Here is a 22,741-nt window from a genome sequence, read left to right as displayed (position 1 = left end):
AGCCCTCTGCAGACAGTGGTCACCACCCGAGTCTGGATCAACCCCTTGGGGCATTTCACTGTCTGGGGATGACAGGCAAGGGATAGAGGAGAGAGGTGAACTGAGATGGGACATTCCTTATGCTTCTGGGCACCAAATGGGCATGCAAAGACCAGAGTCATATCATGGGTTGGGAGAGAACATTCTTAGATCTTGTGATCGCTGCTGCGAAAGTCCAAGCTTGGACTCTTCACATGTGATCACTTGCAGAAGATGCAGCAGGGTGGAAAATTGTGTACAGATCTCCTCCCTCTGTAAATTTTGTAGCTGGAATTCAGACAGAGGATGCTTTGAGATCAGCACTTGAAGCAGCCCTCCACAAAGCCTTCAAGCTGCCCAAGCAACACGTGCCAACAGGGAGGCTCCATCTGCAAATTGCATTTCATAGCTCACCAGGTGGAAGAGACCTTTGTGCAACTCTTAAGTAATTTCCACGATGAAACCTCTCTCTTTTGACAATTTTAGAATGTAAAGTTTGAAAATAAAAATAAAAAAAACCCAAAGAGATGAACAAGGCCAGGCGGGCTGGGATCCTCTACTGGATTCCTGCCCTTGGGGAGAAGAAAATCAACTGTTGAAGCAAAACTGAGACCACGAGCACTGCCAAGGTTTGACCACTGGTAAAGCTGTGGGATCATTAAGATTTGGGTCTGTCTGGTTGGTGTTTGCTGGTAAAGGATTGTGACAGAAGGGTCCTGAATCTTGGTGAAAAGAGGGTCCCGCTCTGAGTAAAGCAGCAGGAGTCACCAGAGGGCAAAAAAGGACCACCAGGAAATGAAAACCTGGATTCAGCAAAGGGAGGCAATGCCCCTCAGAGGGGCTGCCTGGAGTGCTCAAGAAAAAAGGGAATTTGCTGCAGCTTGTCTGGATTCTGGATAATGCATTATAACTGCATTATTGGATTATTAATACTGACATAGATATGCTTCCCATCCATCCATTAAGCTGGACTGTGTCCCATTAACCAACCACTCATCAGGTTTTCCAGTCAGAGGAAAACTGGACTGGCTCCATCATGAACCATCCAAATCCACATTAAAGCTTGGAGAAAATCACAGCAAAGTTCACTCCAGTTCCTGCAGCCCTGGCAGATTCAGAGCACGAAGCCCATTTTATACAGATGAGCTCAACTAAGAATATTGGAGAAAAGCTGGGAAAAAAAAACCTGCCAAGGACCGATGACGGGTGACCTGCCACAAGGTGGGGAGTAATCCCAAAGCATCCAAGTGAGGTGTAAGTGAGCTAGTCAGAGCATGGAAAGAGCTGGATACTTGCAGGCTTGGCTAACTCACTTTGCTCCTCAAGCACGTGGTGTGGAGGCCAACCCCAAGGAGAAGGCTTCAGGTGTCCAAGCTTTGGAGAGACCCTCCAGCACCGAGGTCTTGTCCTGCCCCAAAACATGTCCATGCCTCTTATCTAAGCCCTACTGTTCATTCAGCTTGTGCCGTGCCAGCCTCCCACCCTCGAGGCTCTAAAAAGTTGTTTCCAACCTCAGAGGCCACTGGTGTGGAGAGTTTATCACCAAGTTCAACGCCAGGCTTTTCCTACAGCTCGCCAGCCTAAACTAACACAAACAGCCAGCTCCTTGTTCATTATTCTAATTCCACCATAAAACACGCCAGAGCCAGTTCTGACTGGGGTTTTTGGTGATTTACTGCCTTTTCAGCAGGCAGTGTCCAATGAATTGGGGCAGATTTATGCTGGAGGAGCAGCTGGAAGGAGCTCCCCCAGCACAGCCTCTCTCGCTGTGCCTGGGGCAGCAGGAGCACTGCTCGGCTGCCCAAAAGGGGCATTCCCAAAACTTCCTTATTTCCCACCACACAGGTGGGGCTGCCTCCAAAGCTTTTCTGTGAGCACTGAAAAGAGAAAGGCAAAGGCAGAGCTGAGGGGGTTTGGACCGTTGCTTGACTTGGGCTCAAGAGTTTGAGGGAGCAATTCCCACTGGCAGCTCATTCCATCCCTGGAAACATTCAAGCCAGGTTGGATGGGGCTCTGAGCAACGGGTCTAGTTGAAGGTGTCCTGCCTATGGCAGGGGGTTGGACTAGATGACCTTAAAGTGTCCCTTCTAACCTAAATTATTCCATCTGAGACACCACCCACAGAACAAGAGGCCCTGGCAGGGTCACACCACTGAGGACACACCAACAAGCAGCACATGGGGGGTCCTGGCACCACATCAGGGGTCTTGCAAGGGTGGGCAAGGAGGTCCAACACCCCTGGTGTCAGTGGCTGCCATGCCTTGTGCTTCTGGCTGCTGCAGAAAGCTGAAGCCAACACTCAGCCTGGGCACACCTGCACAAAGCCCTTGCTCCTCCTGCATCCCCATTTTCTCTCACTACTGATGAAGGAAACCATCCCCAGTTTCAGCTTTGGCAGGCACCACACACAGCTCTGAGAAGTTTCATCTGACCAAGAAACTCCAACACATGCTTTATCAAAAGAAACCTCCCAGCCAGCTCTGCTTTCAGTTGCTCCAAAATCCCCTTGCAAGGTCTGCTCCAGTGAGCAGGACAGCAGTCCTGTCTGCAGAACATATCACAGCCTGGTTTGCCTCCAGCTGTCCCCACCAGAATTCCCCTGAGGAATGCTGCTGGCTTTGGATGCTCCTGGCTGGGCTAATCCTGATCAAATATAAAACCTGTGCCATTATTTAATTTTTTCTTTATCAGGTTAAAAAAGTTTCCCAGGGAGGCTGGTGCATGGAAAGAGGAGGAGTTCTGCTAAAACATTAACCCTCTGGCATCCCACAGCAGGTATTTTGGGGTTCCTTGAGGAATGCTTTTTATCTTTGAGATGTTCCTATTTTAACCACAGCCAAGCTCACATGTAAAGACTCCAGAGCAGAGTTTCCCAAGTTAATGAATCCAGCAGCTTTGCAAGGGTACCAATCAGCTCTTCTGCTTTCTAGTCTGCAAGAGGAAAGGATGAAACAGGCTAAAAAAACCCCCTCTTGCAGTTACAAACATCAGCCAGGGCTTCACTAATGCCAGGAGGGAAGTATCTAGAAGTGGACACACAGATATCCATCTTCCTCTGGGAGCCCTGGGAGAGGGTGGAATGCTTTTCCTCGCTGTCAGGCTGATGCACTCTTATGATCTTGGTCTGATGTTCCATAGCTCAGTCCTGTCTCTGCAGGGATGCACTGAGGATGCAGGATGGGCATGTTAAAACCCCGGGGTCAAGATGCAAAGGGGACAGAGGGGGGAGTGCCATGATTTCCTGTCATTCCCATCACCAGATCCTGAAGGACTTCCTTTGAATCCCTTCTCCTTGCCCAGCAGCAGTGGCTGGGAGATGTCCTGGGGGCACAGACCAAGAGCAAACAGACTCTGAAGGAGTCCAGGAGGCCCTGGCTGCAGCAGCTCGTGGTTCAAAGCACAGTGCAGCGATGCCTCGTTGCTCCATCAGCCACAAACAGCTCTGACACCAGCCAGATGCTTTTCCTTCCTCAAGCTGAGACAGCTGAGGGAGCCACATCCCTGGGGAGCTTAGAAGTTGAATAAACCCCTCCTCAAGCTGCTGGGGATGAAGCTATTCAAGCAATGCTGCTAAGCAGGGCAACAATGCAACTCCCATCCAGGGCATCCCTCAAAGGCTTTCAAGCCACGCTGTGCATCCCAGCCTGCCTTCCTGCCCTGCCAAGCACCTGAGGCCTTTGCACCATGCTGTGCTGGAGACCATCTGGGAAGGCTTGTTGCTGCCTTGTTTTCTCCTGGAGGCACTGGAAGAAGCAGTGCTGCAGATGTGTGCAGGGGAGCCAACCTGGGTTTCACATCAGGGTTTCGAGACGAGGGATTTTTGGTCCTTCACTTGCTTTGGCCCAGGGGAAAACCTATTTCCCCTCCTTCCATGGGCCCTTTAACAGCACAGACACTTCCATGTTTCAGTCTGGCTCTTTTTTATTCCTGCTGCACAGAACAAAAGCAGACTGGTCTATGGTTGGCTGCATAACATTAAGACAAGGAATTTGTGTCCTTCTCACCTCACTGGGTTACTGGAAGTTGTAGCTTTCTCCAAGTGCCTCCAGGCTGCTTGGGAGGAGGTGCAAAGAAGAGAAGGAAAACAAAACCTTATCTACATGAAAACATTGCTCTGGCTTGGTTGAAATAGAGAGTAAAACCAGCTCAAGGCTCAGAGTGATGAGCTCCTTAGGATTTAGCTGTGTCAAAGAGGCCACCCTTTCTCCCCCTTCTTGCAGGTACCACATGTCTGCATGGTGGCTCTCCAGGGCTCTCCAGTTGTCCCAGCCACTTTCACATCAGCCAGCAAGAGCAGGAGAAAAGCCTGGGAAGCCCCTTCCTTCATCCTGCAGTGCTAAGCACTGCTGCTTCCCTGCAGCCAGCCAGGGAGGACCACCACTCACTGAATGCCAGCACCCCCAAATCTTACCCTGGCATCAAACAGCTTTAGGGTACCTTGCCCAGAAAGCCACACTTTTCACTAAGAAAAATATTGGGGGATGATTCCCTGCACATCTGTAGCAACAATGGGCCACATTAGACCAGGATTTGCATTTTTCTATAGGTTAAGCAGGAGGACACATCTCTCTGCCAGGAAGGGACTGGTCTGCATTGCTTGTACCACACAAAAACCCAGTCACTTGCCCTCAGCCCCTTCAGGATGAGACAAGCCCTGGGTTTTCTCTGCCTTCTTCCTTATCTGAGCTGAGAGTTGCCAGCAGCTCAGCACCGAGCTCCCCCGGGAGCTCGGGGAGAGCTGCGAGCCCCGTCTGCAAACGTCATCCCAGCTCCAGCAGCACAGCAGGTCTGTGTTATACCAGCCACAGCAGCTCTGCCAGAGGAATCAGCTTCTTCAGCCAGCACTGCTGATCAAACCCCCTCCATTCCCTGGCTTTTGCTGCCGATGCACCGGGGGAAAGGTATCACAGTGTGTTCATTAACCAGGTGACGCTCAAACCCAGCAGCCTCCCCCACCTTCCTCGAGGCACAACCACTGCGAATTAAATTACATGGCGGGGCAGGATTTAGTGGGCTGCTGGGAGTGCACTTGGCGCCCAGATTCCCATATCTGGAGGAGGCCTGTCCTTTGTGGATTGTGTTATGAGACAGAGGCGGAAGAAAACACCTGGAACGCTGAGGCCGGGGTGGGGGGAAGAGACGTTGCCATGGCTGGTTATAAGATTTGGGCCAGAATTTGTAAAGGTCTTTGGAGGTTCTGGCCTCTTCCAGTGGGACTTGTGCACCATGACTAGGAGAAGTAACCTGATGCCCAGAGATCTGGATCAGGGCTTGCTGTGGATGGTCAGAAATCCTGGACCATCCTCCACTGCGCACCCATGGAGCAGATCTCTGCTATGTCTGCTGCGGGACTGCTGCGTCCTGGAGGCACTGACCCGCTCCGTGTGTCAAGCAGAGTCAGTCTCTGCCTGGGATGTGTTGGATTTGCTGTGTACACACAGACAGGACCACCTCCCTTCCTATGTGTTGACAGGACTGTATTCAAGCACCTAAAGATATGTAAAAATGCTCCTGGTGGGACGGAGTGCGGGGCCGAGCCCCGCTGAGCTCACAGGCTTGCACCTTGCAGAGCTGCTTCCTCCACCTCTCACCCACTACTTCATCCTCCAAAATCCATGGCACCCTTTTTGGCTGGGATAGGAAACTCCAGCAATGATCTCTAACGAGCCTTCAGCTCTTCCCTACCCTCGGAACACTGCGCAAATACCTTTTGCAGCCAAGAAGATGGATGGGACAGCCAAGGGCAGAGAGGGAGGGGAGGAAACGCAGATAAAGCCTATCCCCCGGCTCTTCATGGGAAATCCCCCAACACAGGCGTGAAGAGAGAGGTGAGAGGTTTGTCAGACACCAGTAATGGTCTCCCCACCCTCCCTCCTGAGTCTGTTGCATCACAAATGATGAAGCAGAAAGCTGGAGAGCGGGTTGGAGTTACAGTGCAAAGACACCGAGCGCCAGCGCAGGGTCCCCCCGGTCCTCTCCTTGCCCCCTTACAGCATCACTGCCTGGTACCCCGACCTGGGAGCTCCTAAGAATGAGCTGCAGAGCACACACTTCACTGTGTGAGACACGGCACCTCCCTTCCTACCGGCAGGAAGGGAAAACCCCATAAATAAATGGCAGGAGGAAAGATATTACAGGTCCTCCAGCAAGCGCCTGGAAGCCGCCTCGGAGGCGAGGAGGGGGGAGGAAGGGAGGCTGACTGACAGCCTGATTTAAGACCTGCCTGAAAAGCAAACAAAAGCAATTGAAAACTGCATCATCTAGGAAAACTTAGTAGGTTGTATTTTCACAAGTGAGGACTGATGGTAAGACCAGCTTAATCCCCCAGCGGACTTTCCACACCTCCGCAGGCCGGCTGGCGGGGCCAGCTGTTTTGTCTTGCAGCTGATTGCTGAAACAACATTGTCGGGCTGGAGGGATTGAAACAGGATGGGCTGGAGGGAGCAACACACAACAGAGGCCTTAAAAGAAGTGTGCTTGACTTCCAAAGCCCCCTTCTCCCCAGAGGAGCCGGGGGCACCTCCGGAACTCGCGAGGATGCTCAAGCCTGGGCAGAGTCTCTGCTCACAGGTAAGCAGGAAGAAATCCCTAGAGAAGTCTTCCTCAGTGTTTGCAGCTAGTTTGGGGTGAACAGGAAACACAACCAGGAGGTAAAGACATAACTTATGGCCTTATCTTTCCTTCTCAGGGACTGACCTGGGGACCCAACAAGCTGAACATGAGCTACAGCACAGTGCTGTGGCCACACCGGGCTGACTGACGGCAGACACGGCGCTCGACACAGACAAGTGTTAAAAGATTACCTCATGGGCAGGCAGACAAAAAAACCCCAGCCCAAGACATTCTAAAGATAATATTTCCATTTGGTTTTGGCTCGAAGAGAACCGCAGAGTTCCCTCCTGCTAATTGCAGAATCCTGACAAATTCCAGAAGAGGAGAGTGAAAAATACCACTTTGCCCCAACCAGGGGATCTTCTGAGCTCCTGACTCCATTCTATCCCCACCCTGAAATGATGAACCAGGATGACATTTCCTTTCCCAACATCAGACTTGTTAACAGAACAAAAACCCACACGTTTAAGCAGCTCAACACATCTCCTGTAGGGATGAGACATGCAAGCAGCAGATGTACAACCCCCTGTTACTGAATCTGAACCTTTTTGTCTGCAAGTGGTTTAAAATCCCTGCCTGATGGTTAGAGAACAAAAGGCAAAGTAAACCCACTCTTCCATCCATTCCTTTCCAAGCCATCTATTTTATCCTACAAGCTGTGAGACTAGATATATATGCATGAGAATAGATATATAATTAAATGAAGATGGGAGGTGGTTCACCTGGGATATTTGAACATTTAGGGCTGACAGCCTAACAAGTTCCTGCAGGGTAATAAGCCTAAGCCTGGCATCTGGGAGCTCAGGGGATGTCCACACAATTAAAAGCAGCTGAGGCATCTCTTGGTAGCTGAGTCTCAATGACCATGGTGTGAAGTTCCCTCCATCAGCTAAAGCTGTTTGATCACAGGAATCATTTCAATAATACTGGATGTTTTCAACAGGTAAGGAACATGTGTGCAGAGGGTTATGCCTGCTGGGCTGAGGGGTGGCAACTCCACCAGGAGCAAGGACTGATCCCTTCCATGCTGCTCTGGAGGATGGGGCAGGTCTGTCTGCCCACACAGGTCTGTGCTGCTGCTGCCTCCTGTTATCAGGAGAGCCTGGTGCTCTCCAGATCTGAGGGCTCTGATAAGACTCAGCATCCCAGGTACTGCCACAACATCTGGAATCCAGACCGCAGAGAATTTGCTCCTTTCCTTCTCCGAGAGAGAAGATGGATGAACCTGCCTGGCTGACCCCGGATTGCTCAAAGGGACAGGTGATATATCAAGGTCTCTCCCTCTGCCAGCCTCTAGGCAGTGATGTGGACCTGCTCTCGAGGAAATCTGTCCTCTGCTCGGTCCCCAGCAAGTGGCAGCACTGGCAGGACAGCATCCTCTGCTTCCTGCCCTCACAGCTTCATTTCCCTCCATGGTTATTTCTTGAATTACTGGGCCTGCTGACAATCAGGTGAGAGAAGTTGCTATTTAAGAGCAGGTATTTTGATTCAAATGGTTTTTACCTTATAAAAATGTGACATTAAAGCCCAGGCCACCACATATTCTGTTGTTTCTAAAGCAGAAAGCTTTCTGAAATTCAGTTTCGTGGTGATGTTTGATCTCTTTAATTCATCTCCATTTTTGCAAAGACAGTTACCAAACCAAGCAGCTCTGCCCTCCTTAGCCAAGCCAAAGCCATCTCTTCCTCCCATGCTCAAGTCTCTGTGCAACCAGCAGTGAAAAGGGTTGGGAAGTTTTGATTTTTGGGGGATTAAACGAGGAACAAGGTGAACATGTCACAAACCACTAAGAAAGACAAGTGACAAAAAGGACACCAACAAAGATTTGGTCTCAAATCTGAGTCACTCTCAACTCTGAGTTCCAAAACCCTGCCCAGGTCTTCTCCCAAATACCCACAAGCCCTGCTGAATCCATCAAGCCTGACCCATCAAATATCTGGCTTTTTCTATTCTGACAAGGGGAAAAAAAATCATCTAAATATTTATTCCACCTCCACAAACTGGATTTTATTTCCGTTATTAAAGGTCTGTCCCTGAAACCAGCACCTCTAACTGGAGCACCACCTGTAATTCCTCCTTAACCCAAACTAAATAAATCAACTCATCACTGTTTCAACAAGTTAAAAATTTCTCAAAGACTTTGTAACTTCAGTAAAATCAGTAAAGAATAAGTCAGGGAAGTGGAAGGAGCAAGGAAGAACTTCCAGTACCTGTTTGCCACGGTTCTGAATTCATCCAAGGCTCTCCGGGTGTGATGAACTCTGGGCTTTAGGTCTCTGTGACATCTGTAGTGCCTGCAAAAAAAAAAGGGAGCTATTTCAGACACCTCATGCTGATTGTAAAAGCTTCAGTCATGTAATTATAAGCAGGACCTGTTTGGGAATTTTAGGGCTGAGGGAGATAAATAAATGCTCACATTCCATGGGTTTGGGTGACTGCTGCAGACAGGGAGCAATTTGGGTGGATGCTGTAATTGCAGGAGGGAGACCCCACTGGGAGGGCAGGAACACCTGTAAACATGAGGTGAGGAGGGGAGAAGGGCCAGGGAGGGAGCACAGGGGGTTACAGCATCGCTCCCAAAATGCAGCTGGATTGCCTTTTCCTGGGAAAGGATGGGAGCTGAGGTCCCAAGTGCCATGGCTGCAAGGGGAATTCCCTGGGGAACCTGTAGCACCCAGGACTGGGCTGATGGGCCAGTTTTGTTGTGTCAAGGGGAAACCTGCAGCTCCCCAGTCCCTGGCACATCTGACCCAAACTGTCTCCTGCTCCCAAACCCCTTGTGCTGCCCATTCAGCATAGTCCCAGAGGTTTTCCTGGACCAGAGATGAATTTAAACCCTTTCCCAGCCTTTTCTCATCTCTAAGCAAGCCCAGAAACCAGACTTAGAGCAAGTGCATCACAGCTCAGCCTTCCAAACCCTCCTCTCCTTCATCCTGAGCCCAAAAACCCCCAATGCCCTGCTGTGGGTCCTGCTGGCTGGGATCAACTCCTGCTGGCTGGGATCAACTCCAAGGCTGATGCACCTCCTCTGGGATGCAGACAGCTCTAACAGGTGACCCCAGCAACCTCCCCAGCTCCAGCCCCAACTTCCCAGTGGATGGGGAAATGTCAAAGAAGCACAAAGCCCCAGGGCCGTGGGCTTTGCTGCACTTCAGCTGTGAAGGGAGGGAAGAGCAAAGCAACTGCCTCGAGAAGCAATTGCTCCCACAACCCTCACCTTAGACACCTGCCTGGAAAATGGAGAAGAGGAGGGGAAGGGAGGAAGAAAAAAAAGGGAAAAGCCAGCCCAAAGGCCCCACATCTAATTGATCTCCTGGTGGAGATGGCTGGTTTATCACTCGTTATTTATCGAGTGTACCTGCCCCGGAGAGCTGCAGCCTTTCTGCTCCTGGGGGCTCCTCCCTGGCTCCCCCCTCTCAACCTGCAGTGAGGAGGATGACCCAGCCACTTCCATTTGTCCCCCCAGCCCTGATGGACATGGATGAGTGGGTTAATGCTGCCTCTCCCTGTGTGGTGCTGCCCCACTCCAGAGCTAAACACCAAAACAGGCTGGTTTTTCCCCAGGTGTGAGCTTTCCCCCTGCTATGTCAGCTACACACTGAAAACCAAAACCTTCTCATCCAGAAGCCTAAAACTGTATTAATTTTCGGCTTTCCAGTTAGAGGGGAAAGGCAGAAATTTCCCCTGTGATGAAAACAGGGAAAGGGAACTGTTTTTCCCCCAGCAGCTTTAGCTGCAACACATTTGTCCGTGTTTTCCTGATGTTGTAATTCCCTGAAGCTTTTATTTTGCTGTCCCTTGTCTCCCAGTGCCACCAAGGGGACAGAATAGCCATCAGGTCCCCAGCCTCTGGCAGCAGCACCTCTGACTCAGCATTTTGAGAAAGGAATTATCCACACAGCCACTGACTCTCCCATTTTCTTCCAGCACACATCCTGCTTCCCTGGATTCGTGTTAGGAAACCCAGAGCACTAATTTCAAGCTGAAATGGTCCTCAAGGACCACCATCCCATGAAAAGGGTGTATTTGAGCTGAACTCATCCTTTAGCTGCTCCTGAAGTCATTCAGACAGGCCCCAGGCTCATGAAACCCCATCCCCACAGCAGAGGAGTGCAAAAAGCATCCTCTGTGTGATCCATGGGGCAGGAATTCGTCTCCTTCCCCATCCCTTTCACAGGGATGTTATAAGCTGTTCCAGCACACAAAAAAACCAGCAAGAAAATTCACTGCAACCCACTTTCACACCCTGGGATCAGCGTTACACGGCTCAGTGCCCTCTCCCCACCACCCCTCTCCACCTCCAGAGCCCCAGCAATTCCCCTGGCCCCCCAGTAAATGGATTTCCTGGTGGTGTCCCAGTGCCCAGCCTGGCTCAGCACAGGGAGCTCTGGCATCCAGCCACAATGCAAAGGGTTCAGCAAACCCCCCTTTGTTTGGGCTCACAGGCCATCTCCCCCTCCAAGGCAGCATTTCTGGGAGCTGAGTGGGGAAGAGCCGCCTGCAGCACTTCAAAAGAAGAGTTCACGCATGGGTAAAGGGCCTTTAAAATGGGATTAAAAATTCACATTTTTGTCCCGCATTTTTTTGACGTTTCTAATCAAACCTATCCTGAGACAGAGAGAAGGACCGGGTTAGCTCCCTATTTTTCAGTGATAAGACATGGGGAGCCTTTGGTGGGTGTTTCTAACAAGCGATTTTTTTTTTTAATTTCTAAAAAACAACAACAAAAAAAATAATCCCTTATCTGAAGTCAAAACTATCCCATTGAAAACTCAGAGCTCAAAGCTTTTCATCAGATATACACAAGCATCATTTTCCCCCCAACGTTTCACTCTCTGCCTTTTCACCACATTCCCCTGAAGGGAACCAGCAGTTTTCCCACCGACGACATTTTTTTTCCTGGCCACCAAAGTTCCTAAACCAAAACCTGGGCGGGTCTAGCACCCCAAAAAAAAAACATTTTAGGAGATATGGCTACGATGGCCACGAGCTCCACGGGGTCCTCTCTGCCTTCTCTCCCCAGGGAAGCAAAATCCTGCCCCTCGAGGTCGTTCTCGCCAGCGTGGTGTCCCAGGGGATTTTGTGCTCAGCAGCAGGTAAGTGGCCTTTGATCCCACGCGCCACCCGGGGGCAGAAGGGCCGATGGATAAGACCCCAGGGAGACAGAATCCGCAGCCATCCCTCCTTCCCTAATTCCCTTCTGAAGTGCTGGAGCCACTGTCACCTCTCATTTAAAAGAAGCGAATGCCCTCGTTTTAATTTCCAACCAGAGCGAACTGGATAATAACATTAACCCCGGCGGGGGGTGGCAGGAGAAGGCACCTCCTCGCTTCAAATGTTTGGACAAAAAATTTGCTCTCATTAGGGCAGAAGCCCAGGAGATGTCGCCTTTGTGGGGCGGCGACGGGGCTTTGTTGCCTTTGAATGTCTCCTCCGAGAGCGCCCGGGGCTGTAATTGGGGCCGGGCAACGCTCGGGGGAAGAGAGGCAGAGACAAAAAGAGGGAGGAAAGCTTGAAATCTCCTCTGTAACGCCGTGTCCTGCTGCAAAATGTGCTCCTGGAGAGCTGGCTCCCTGAAATCGGGAGCGTGGGGATGTTCTCGGTGGGGAAGGCAGGGTCACATCCTGCCTGGGGCTCGGGCTGAGGGGTGGTGCCCTCTGCTCTGGGAGAAGGGTTTGAGGTCACACCAGGAAAGCCTTGTGAGCCACCAAGGGGGGAAAAGACTAATTCAGCTGAAAAGTTTGGAGCTGGAAGGGGAGACCCACAGGAGAGACCCAGAGGTGTCCATGGGTCCTTCCTACCAAGAATTGGGAAGAAAAGGGGAGGACAAAACAGCACCTAAGCCGACCACACTATGTTCCTATTTATGCTTGGACAAATAAACATTATTCCCATCATTTTCAGGAGGTTTCCCGCATTTCCCTCTGGGTTCCTCCCTAGTATGCAGCTGACAAAGATGCTGCAAAGCCAGGCAGGAACAGGGCTCTGATGCTGAGGGATTCTCAGGGACACCAAGAGGAGAGAAAATGCTTCTTTTTCCACAGCAGCAGCAATTTTTTCCCCCGGGGAAGGAGCTTAACTTGCAATTTCCCTGCTGCCAAGTTCAGGGATCACAGCATCTCTCTGAAGTCACAGCAAGGTCCAGATCAGGACTGTGCAAAGCTGAAAGCAGGGATGTGATGGGAAACATGGGAGAGCCAACACTCCTAAATGCAGGTTAAGATGGTCTCCAGGGTGTGGAGAACTGATAACAAGGGTTGACTTAGAGAAGCTGTGGCTGCCCCATCCCTGGAAGTGTCCAAGGCCAGGTTGGACAGGGCTTGGAGCAACCTGGGATAGTGGAAGTTGTTCCTGCCCATGGCAGGGGGTGGAACAAGATGACCCAAACAATCCTGGGATTTTATGACTGGCTAAACTTTGCCCACTAACTGCTCCCATGAACAAAACATCTTTTACACAGACACCACTGCTAAAGGCAGCGTCCCAAATCTCCCTCCTGCTTCTGCCATGCTCTGAAAAGGAGCACCAAGGAGCAAGAGCTGGTGTGAAAGGAGCAAAGAACAGGCACAAAATGGCCAAAATCAAGGACAAAGTGATGGCAACACCAACCAACAGAGAAAAAACAGTCCCCACACACCTTTCCTCCACCAGGACGCACATTGTCAGCCAAAGAGATCTAAGTTTGGTTCAGCCTCAGTTAAGGGGGGGGGAATTAAAAGAAAGTGTTCAATTAATTCCTCATTTATGGCCAAGTAGCCAGTATATTGCTTCTCTCTTTCCCCAAACCACCCACTGTCAGTATGTTCAGAAACAAGTTGGAAATTAATGTCCTTGCTGCGTGTGGCTGTCAGAAGAGATAAGGGATTTCTTTGGAGGGTCACTTTTTCATTAGTGTGTTTTAATTACTGCTGGGTGAAACCATAGAGCTGCCCTGGATATGCACCTTTTTGGAAGCTGTTGAGTCAGATCCATCTAAGCAGAGCACTGGGCTGATGAAGATTTGGGAATGGGCAGGATCCCACCCATCACTGCAGTGGCAACACAGCTCAGACTGGAAAACTAGCAGTGGGACTGGTGCCTTGGAAAAGGACAAAAAACCCCCAGAAATATAAGATTTCACCTTGGAAAAGGACAAAAAAAAAAAAGCAGAAATGCATTAATTCACCTGAGCTTTTGGAGACCTCCTCATGTTAGCTCCTCCAAGGAGAGAAACTTCCAGAAGGTGGGACACCTTATCCTGCTCCAGATACCTAAACCCTCAGAGCTCATCTCACAAAACTCTGCCCAAGTTTTAGGTCCAAGGACCTTCTGTACCAAGGTCAGTGCTGCTGTGATTGACTGTAAGACTGGGAGAGGTATCTGCAGTCAGGCACTGGAGAGGATATTCCATCAATATCTTGGTTATCAAAAGCTTCTTCTCCATGTAAAGAAATAAAAAGGTGTCATTCTATAAGGTTATTTCTTTGTTTTCAATATAACTTGGGAGAAAAAAAAAAAAAAGAAGTTAATCATGTTCCCAATATTCCCTTTCAGCTCGAACTAGTTTTTAATGTCACTACACACAAAAAGACAGGTTAGTCAGTCACTCTTGAGTCTTCCCAAGAACCACAGAGATTCCCCCCCAGGTAAAACCAGGCACTTCGAAAACACAGAAGAAACACATGTTTTAACTCTCAGAAAAAGGAGAAAATCCAACCAACCCCCTGCAGATCTATCAAGGGTGACTTGATGGGACAAACCCTGACTGTGATGGGACAAACCCTGACTGTGATGGGACAAAGCACGGCTGTCACGTCGTTCTCAGGGAGCTTCTCCTGACATCAGGATCAAGGAGAGCCCCAGGAAAGTGGACACGACCTTCCCTCAACCCTGAGCTTTCTCCCCTCGCCCATCCCCGCTCCCAGTCTGACAGCAAATAAAGAGAAAATTGAGCACTGGCGAACACGGAGGGCAACGTGGGTGCTGCAGCACCTTAGCGGGGTGATCCGACTGGGAAAGGGCAAAATTCAACTAGGAAAGGGCAAAATTCAGCCGAGAAATGGTAAAATTCAGCCGGGAAAGGGCAAAATTCAACCAGGAAAGGGCAAAATGCAACCGGGAAAGGGCAAAATGCAACCGGGAAATGGTAGAATTCAACTAGGAAAGGGCAAAATTCGACTGGGAAAGGGCAAAATTCAACCGGGAAAGGGCAAAATTCAACCGGGGAAAGGGCAAAATTCGACTGGGAAATAGTAAAATTCAACCAGGAAATGGTAAAATTCAACCGGGAAAGGGCAAAATTTGACTGGGAAAGGGCAAAATTCAACAAGGAAATGGTAAAATACAACTAGGAAATGGTAAAATTCAACTAGGAAAGGGCAAAATTCGACTGGGAAAGGGCAAAATTCAACCGGGAAAGGGCAAAATTCAACCGGGAAAGGGCAAAATTCAACCGGGAAAGGGCAAAATTCGACTGGGAAATAGTAAAATTCAACCAGGAAATGGTAAAATTCAACCGGGAAAGGGCAAAATTTGACTGGGAAAGGGCAAAATTCAACAGCGAAAAGGCAAAATTAAAGCAGGAAATGGTAAAGTTCAACTGGGAAATGGAAAATTAACCTGGGAAATGGCAAAATTAAACTGAGAAACGGCAAAATTCAACCGGGAAAGGGCAAAATTAGTCTGGGAAAGGGCAAAATTCAACCGTGAAAGGGCAAGTTCAACTGGGAAAGGGCAAAATTCAACTGCAAAAAGGCAAAATTAAAGCAGGAAATGGTAAAGTTTAACTGGGAAATGGAAAATTAACCTGGGAAGTGGCAAAATTAAACCAGGAAACGGCAAAATTTGACTGGGAAATGGCAGAATTTGACTGGGAAAGGGCAAAATTCAACCAGGACATGGCAAATTTAAACCATGAAATGGCAAAATTAAACCAGGAAACAGCAAAATTTAACCAAGAAACGGCAAAGTTCAATTAGGAAATGGAAAATTAAGCTGTAAAATGGCAAAATTCAACCAGGAAATGGCAATGCTTTGAAGGACCAAGCCAAACTGCAAGCAAGGACCAGCTGCAGTGCATAAACACCTCAGTTTTTTTGGGTGCTGTACCTCCAAGTGGGTTTAATGGAGAGGTGACTTCCCCCAGTCCCTCTCACAGCCCATCAAGGCCATCACAGGATTTGTTTGGTCCTGGAGGAGCTGTGGGAAGCACCAAGTTGGCCCCTTGGCTTCCCCTTCAGCTCTCCCTCCCAAGCTCTCTCCCTCCAACTTGGCTTCCTTGCCAGAGAAATGAGGAGAAGGAATGATTTGGCCTTTCTTTCCGAGGGATTGAGATAATTTGATTTAAGAAAATCACAGAGAAAAAAAAGAAAAAAAGAGCATTTTTAGGAGTTCCAAGTGGAACTAGAAAACCACGGATCAAAAGAGTTGGTCAAAATGTTCTAAGATGCTTGTCCTTCCAAACCCACATTTGGATTAAATCAGACCATTTTTCAAGAACTTGTTGATTTCTATGAAATTTTTGAAGAGGGACAAAGCACTTGCCTCAGCTTTCCAGAAGCAGGGCTGGAATATTTAGTTTCATTTTGGACATTATTTTGTTGGAGCACGAATTTCATTTCAGGCATTATTCTGTTGGAGCGTTTTTCTTTAAAATATATTAAAATATATCACGACACATCATGATATATGAAATGCCACAATGCATTTTTATGATGTTAAATTTCAAATATGTACACAAAAGGCCAAACAAAATATTTTCTCATATTAAAATGTCGTGTTTTTATTGAAACAAATGATTTAAAAAAAAAAATAAATCCCGCAATCAGGAAGCATTTCAGACTTCCTACACACTTATTGCTTTTGTCCAGTTTTACTGCCTGAAAAATGCTGGTTTCTAATTGCTTTGCAGAATGGGAAAATTTCATTTTGCTGTTTTCAAACTCAAAATTGCAGTTCTCCATCAGCTCTCAAGGCACTGGAATTCCTCAGGCTGTATTTTTCCCACGGAATGAAAGGAGGAGGAAAAGACACCCGTTCCCACCAACATTTTTGAGTCATCAGTTAAACCAAATGAGGCAGCTGAAAAGGCTTCACTTCTGGCAAACCGAGAAAACTAAGCCAGTGACAAATATTTTTGCCTGAAAAGCCAAGAAATCTGCCAACACACATCGGATCCCGTGGAACATCCAAGGCTTTTTACCTTTCTGGGGTGGTGGACAGCACATCTTGGTCCTTAATCAGGGATGAATCTAACAGGCAACTCCTGTTGTTACTGTGGGAAGTAAAAAGAGTAAAAGTTTTCTTTCTGGAGCATTTTTCTTAAGCTTGGGAAAAATAAGAAGGGGAAGAAGAGGAAAGAAATACCCTTGTGCTGTAGTTTCTCGGCACCTTCTTCTGTTAAGGACCTTTTCTGTGGGGAGCAGAAGGCAGGTGAGAGTCCTCAGGGCATCACAGATGGATGGAACTGTCTGCCCAGCTGCAGAAATCCTGCCTGAGGGCTTGGAGAATGTGGATTTACAGCTTGTACATGGGGGAAAAACACGTATTAACATCATACTTTTGGTGGTGAAAGCCCTCCCACAAACCTCTGGCTGCCAGATCCTGGTGCTGGTTTCAATCCCTTATCTAATGCAAATGAAGCTGAGAGAAGAGATTGAAAAAAAAAACAATCATGTAACAACTGTTCCCTTGTCCTAGAGAGTGGTCTGCTTGTGGATAAGATTTCACAGAAGTGAGAGGCAAACTGTGCCACTAAACATCCCCAAAATGCACAGAATTTCTTCGAAATAGAGAAAATATCAGCTCAGAAAGAACCTTGGGAGGTCTCTAGTTCAACCCACTGCTCAAGCAAGGTCTACACTGAATTCAAACTGGGTCACTCAGGGCTTTGTCCAGTTGGTCCTTGACATCTCCAAGGACGGAGATCCCACGACCTCCCTGGAGCCTCTACCCAGCCAAAAAATACAAAAAGCCTTGTCCATTTTCCTCTCATTATCACATTAGTAGATGGGCTTCCTTCATGACTTATATTTGTGTGTGTGTGTTCTTTGGTCTGGTTGGGATTGCCAGGTCCCAGGATCACCAAGTCCTCCCTGACACCACTTTCTACATCTCTTTTGTGCCCCTTCCCACCAAGCAGGACTAATGCTGCCATCACCACTCTGCTTCTGTTTCTCATCACACCTCTCTTGTTCTCTGGGACAGACCTCTGGTGCTCATCCAGCACCAAGAACCTCCAGAAACTGTGACATCCTAATGCTATTGTTAAAAAGAAAAATTATATATATATATATATATATAAAGACATGCATAAAAGGTGAGATAGTCATATCCCTGTGCTTTCAGGCAAGTCCCCTAATTGTTGTTCCTGATCTTCTCTGGAAAAAATCTTGCTACTACCTGGAAAAGGAGACCAAGCTGATGCAGTGAGTGGAGATTAGGAGGAACCAGGGAAAGATCCAGTGCCAGCTTCTCAGCCACTCCATTCTGAGATTCCACATGTCTCTCAGGCTCCACTGCCCAGTCAAGTTGAGCCTAGTTAAAACAGGAGAGGTATTATCAGCCCAAACAAGCTGTTCTATGTTAAATGCAGGGAACAGAAAAAGAATCACTATATGAGCAAAATATCCTGAGTTGGAAGGGACTCACTGTGACCATCAAAGTCCAGCTCACTCAATAGGAAGCTTTCCATTGAGTGAGTTTAAAGTGGAGACCTCTTCCACGTTTCCAAGGACATAAAACAAGGACAAGCAGCCCCAGGTGATGAGCTGGGTGTGAGCAGAGTGCAGGTGAACCCCTCGCACCACCAAGGAAAAGCTGCTTCTCCCAGAGTCCTGGCTGCAGGAACAGCAGCATCCAGGGCCAGGCTGTCAGCAACACGTGTGGGGGTGGGTGAGTGGGTGTTTACAGTGGATATAAATGATCCTCACAGTTTTGGGCTGGAGGCTGGATTGCCTGACAGTCCCACCGTACCCACGGCTCGGGCGCACACGCTCCTGAATGTTTTCATTATTTTTTCATTTGTGATTTTATTTCATAATGGTAACAAGACACCCCGGGGCAATGTGTTTCCAGGGGATTATTGCTTTTTTTTTTTTGCTTTATGACACATGCCATAATCACCCAGAAACGTACAGCCTGTCACATCTCATTACTGAAGCGTGGCTGAGACATCCACGGACGAGGCGCGATGGATAGAGCGGGGCCATAAAATTATATGGACATTTGGTGGCAGAAGTTAGTCTGTGCAAGCAGTTCCCTGAGAATGGCTTGCAGCTGGGCTAGCTCAGCTTGGAGCCATCCTCAGCTTCAGAGCTCTTACAAGTTGTTTTTGCTCCTGCTCTGCCCACAGAGCCGTTGCAGAGGGTGCACGAACTAATTTTGTGGTCTCGTGCTCCTCTGCTTCCCCCTTCAGCTTGGCAAGGTTCACCCCACCTGCAGACACTGTCAAGAAACACCTTCCAGGTGAGCTCAGCCCTGGGGTGACTCACAAGAGTCCCTTGAGGACTTGTAAAAAGCAAGTCCCAAGTCAGGCTCCTTCTACCTTTTACTCCCCACTGCCTATAAATAACCACTCACAAGATTTCCTGGAGACCCGGGATGGGCATGGGGGGAAAGAAGAGAGCACAGAACTTGGGGCACGAGCTGCTTTCTTCCAAGGAATGGCGTCATTCTGGATTTATTTCATAGTTTCAGTCAGTCTGGGCACCTGGCACAGGAAGCCAAATGTCTGAAAACAGGGGTCAAGTGTAGACACCCTGGCTTTTGGTGACTGCCAGGGGAGAGGAGAGAGGGAGGTGACCCGCAGGTGTGCTCTGCAGGTAATGTTCTCCTTGGCCAACAAGGCTGGGGAGGTGGGCAGGGCCCACGTTCAGCACCCCAGGATGCTCCAAGCAGAGCTGCTGCACCACAGCCAAGAAGGTTGGTGCTTACAAGCTCCTCTCTGGTGCTCCCAGGGACTGGAACAGGAGGCCATTCATGGGCATCCAGTGATTCCCAGCAGCTGGACTGGCTCTGGCTCCCAGCACCGCGCTGCCCTCGGTGTGTTGGGAAGTTCTGTCACCCCCAGGGCTGAGAAAATGGACAGGCTGGAAGGCCTCCTCTCCACAGAGCTCGAGGCTGAGGTTAGGGCTGGAGAACATCAGCCCTCAGCTCAGCGCAGGGTGAAACCCAAGCGCATGAAGAGAACTTTTGTCCAGCTCCAACACACAAATGCTCCTCAGATCAGGGGTTCCTGACCTACCACCTGGGAGAAGAACCAGGATCAAGCTGAAGACTAACTATGAAGAGACAGCAGGCTAGAGGGGCCTTTAGTATGAGGGGCCCAAATGCTTTCCTGGTTGGACTTCAAGATCATGGAATCACAGAAAGGCTTGAGTTGAAAGGGATCTTAAAGAAAATATCATTCCAACATGCTTTCACGGGCAGGGACACCTTACACTAGCCCAGGTTGCTCTAATCCCTGTCCAACCTGGCCTTGGGCACTCCCAGGGATGGGGCAGCCACAGCTTCTCTGGGCAACCTGTGCCAGGGCCTCCCCACCCTCACAGGGGAGAATTTCTACCCAACATCCAATCTAAATCTCTCCTCTTTCACTTTAAAACCATTCCCCCTTGTCCTATCACTATCTGCCCATGTAAAAAGTCACTCTGCCACTTTTTTACAATCCCCCTTTAAGTACTGGAAGGCTGCAATAAGTTCTCTCTGGAGCCTTCTCTTCTCCAGACAGAACAACCCCAGCTCTCTCAGCCTGTCCCTGTAGCAGAGATTCTCCAGCTCCCTGGGCATCTTTGTGACCTCTGGACCTGCTCCAACAGGTCCACACCTTCCCTGTGCTGAGGACTCCAGATCTGGAAACAGTCCTCCAGGTGAGGTTACACAAGGGCAGAATAGAGGGGAAGAATCACCTCCCTCGAGGCGATTCCTGAGGGTCTTTTCCAACCTAAAGGACTCTTAAGATGCTGGTGGATTGAGAGACAGAGTAAGCAAGCAGGAGAAACCCCTCACACGTATCTGACTAAAGGAGTTATGAGATGCTGTAGAAGACACTCCTAAGCCTTTTCTGCACAACTGCAAGTGCCTTTCTCTGCCTGGGAACACTCACAAAAAGGCTCTGAGAGCTGGACCACCAGGACGAGCCTTGCCCTGAGGTAAATGGACATTTTTGCCTGGCAGGCTCGTGGCAGCACAAACCTCGCCCTGGGCTCTGAATGACAGGTCTGTACTAGCCTGGGTGGCACAACCACCAGCTGGTCTTCCAGCCCAGTCCCTCCTGGAGATCTCCCAGGACCACAGGAGGCTCAGTCCCTGCTCAGTTAGGCGAGGATGGAGATGGATTTTGTTGTTTGGCTGCAGAGAGCCTGCCCTTAACCACAAAGCCTACAAGAATCCCCGACCCGGCCCTTCAGAAACACAGGCACGAAATAAATTCACAACAAGGCTTTTCATCTCCAGGGAAGTTCATCTTACCTGAGTCCTGGAACAATGTCACAGGGATAGAGCCTTTCTTTCTCCTGGTGATGGGGTTTGCAGCAGGTTTTTCCATGTTCTGTGCCTTTAAGCTTTTTATAATTCTGCCTCCCTTTCTGAACAGCAACCTTTTTGTTCTCCACTCTGCTGCAACTCACAGATATGTGCACCATGCCCTCTTTCACAGAGAGGTATTTTTTTTAATCCTTCCTGCTGTTCTCCACAATCTAAAGTTAAAAACATTCAGGTTAAAAATACATGGCTGAGGTGGGTTTTTTTCCAGGACACCCTCCTCCCCCACTCAGAAACCAAAGGTGTTTTCTCAGTTGAGCAGGATCAGCCTCCTGCAGGTGGAAAAGGCAATTTATGAAGACATAAACTACAATTATGCACAGTCAAATGCTACTCTTGGATAGATGGGGCAAATCCCCTTTGCCCACACCACTCCTGTTATACCTGCTCGCACTCAAGCTTCCTTTTATTCTTCAGAGCAGCTTCACATCAATCTCAGCCATCCCAGTAACTTCTAAAAGTTTTTTTTTCCTCCTTGCCAAGTTTCCTCCTGGCTCTAGGAGGGCAAACAGCAGCCACACAGCCCCTTTTGTGCTCCAGGGCTTGGCTAATGCCCCTCCCCGAGGCTGGTGGGCAGGAGAGGTGCCCTCAGCCACGCTCGGAGGGCTGGCACAGCATCACAGCGGGCTTTGAGCAGCAGCAGCTGCTGGGTGTCCATGGCAAGGGCACCTCCCAGCCCCAAAGGAGGAGGGGGTCTGCAGGGCAGGGCCTTGGGCAGCCCGGGGGGACCTGGAAGCTCCTGTGGGGATGCTGCTTGCAGGTGGGAGCCGGGGAATAGGAGATCAGCCTGGCAGGGGGAAGCTGGGAAAAGCACAAAATACAGCACCAAATGTCACTGAGTTCACAGGGGCGAAAATCAGACCCTACAAACGGGACTTCCTCCCCCTGACCCTCCCTGGGAAGGAAAAATTCAGAAGCAGGCAGAGGGTGTGGACAGGACTCAGCTGGAGATGTCCCTGTCCCAGCTTCTCAGCACATAACCAATTCCTTCACCATCATTCCCTCTGCTCTGCCCGTGGAAGGGGACACCTGAGTGCCCCCTGCCTTGCAAAAATCATTTAAGGGCTGCTCTTGTGCTCTGTTCCATTCCTAAAGGGCAGCTCTTGGGCTCAGGCAAGGACAACACAGAGTCCCCTGTGCTGGCAGGGCCTGGGCACGTCTGGGGGCTCTTGGGCCAGTGGTTCTGGAGGGTGACAGCCACTGGAGTCTGTCCTGAGCCAGGAAACTCTTCTGGGGGTTCACAGGGTGAGTTGGTGAAATCCTGTAGTCACCCAGGCACAGGTTCAGCTGATGGAGAAAACAAAAATCCTTCAGGTGAAAACAATAAACCCTTTGCAATGGCTTCACTTCCTCTTGCTCTCCCTCAGCTATTTTTTCTCCCTATTATTGTACTGGTTCTTTTTATTTTTTTTTCCCCACATGGTCTTCTGACTTTTCCATTCGACTTTTTCCATCTCCCTTTCTTTTTTTTCCCTCCTTTTTATGCACTTGTATTGTTTTTTTCTGTGCAAGCCACAGCCCACATTTCAATTACCCCTTACCTGGCACGTGTGTCTGCAGTTTGTGCACAGTGTCACAGTCTAGGTTGTGA

General features: G+C 49.3%; 1 long non-coding RNA gene across 1 annotated transcript; it reads right to left on the bottom strand.

The window, feature by feature from the left end:
• Positions 1–16,503: 16,503 nt before the first annotated feature.
• Positions 16,504–21,301, bottom strand: LOC135424359 (uncharacterized). The gene is made up of 4 exons (XR_010435172.1): positions 21,079–21,301; positions 18,010–18,144; positions 16,975–17,101; positions 16,504–16,882 (listed from the first exon to the last, which is right to left on the bottom strand). It is a non-coding gene; the product is annotated as an uncharacterized LOC135424359 (long non-coding RNA).
• Positions 21,302–22,741: the final 1,440 nt, after the last annotated feature.

This window comes from Pseudopipra pipra, chromosome 18 (genome assembly GCF_036250125.1).
Source record: "Pseudopipra pipra isolate bDixPip1 chromosome 18, bDixPip1.hap1, whole genome shotgun sequence".
Taxonomy (NCBI): domain Eukaryota; kingdom Metazoa; phylum Chordata; class Aves; order Passeriformes; family Pipridae; genus Pseudopipra; species Pseudopipra pipra.
Note: the sequence above shows the minus strand (reverse complement) of the source record. Positions and strands in the feature narration are given on the sequence as shown.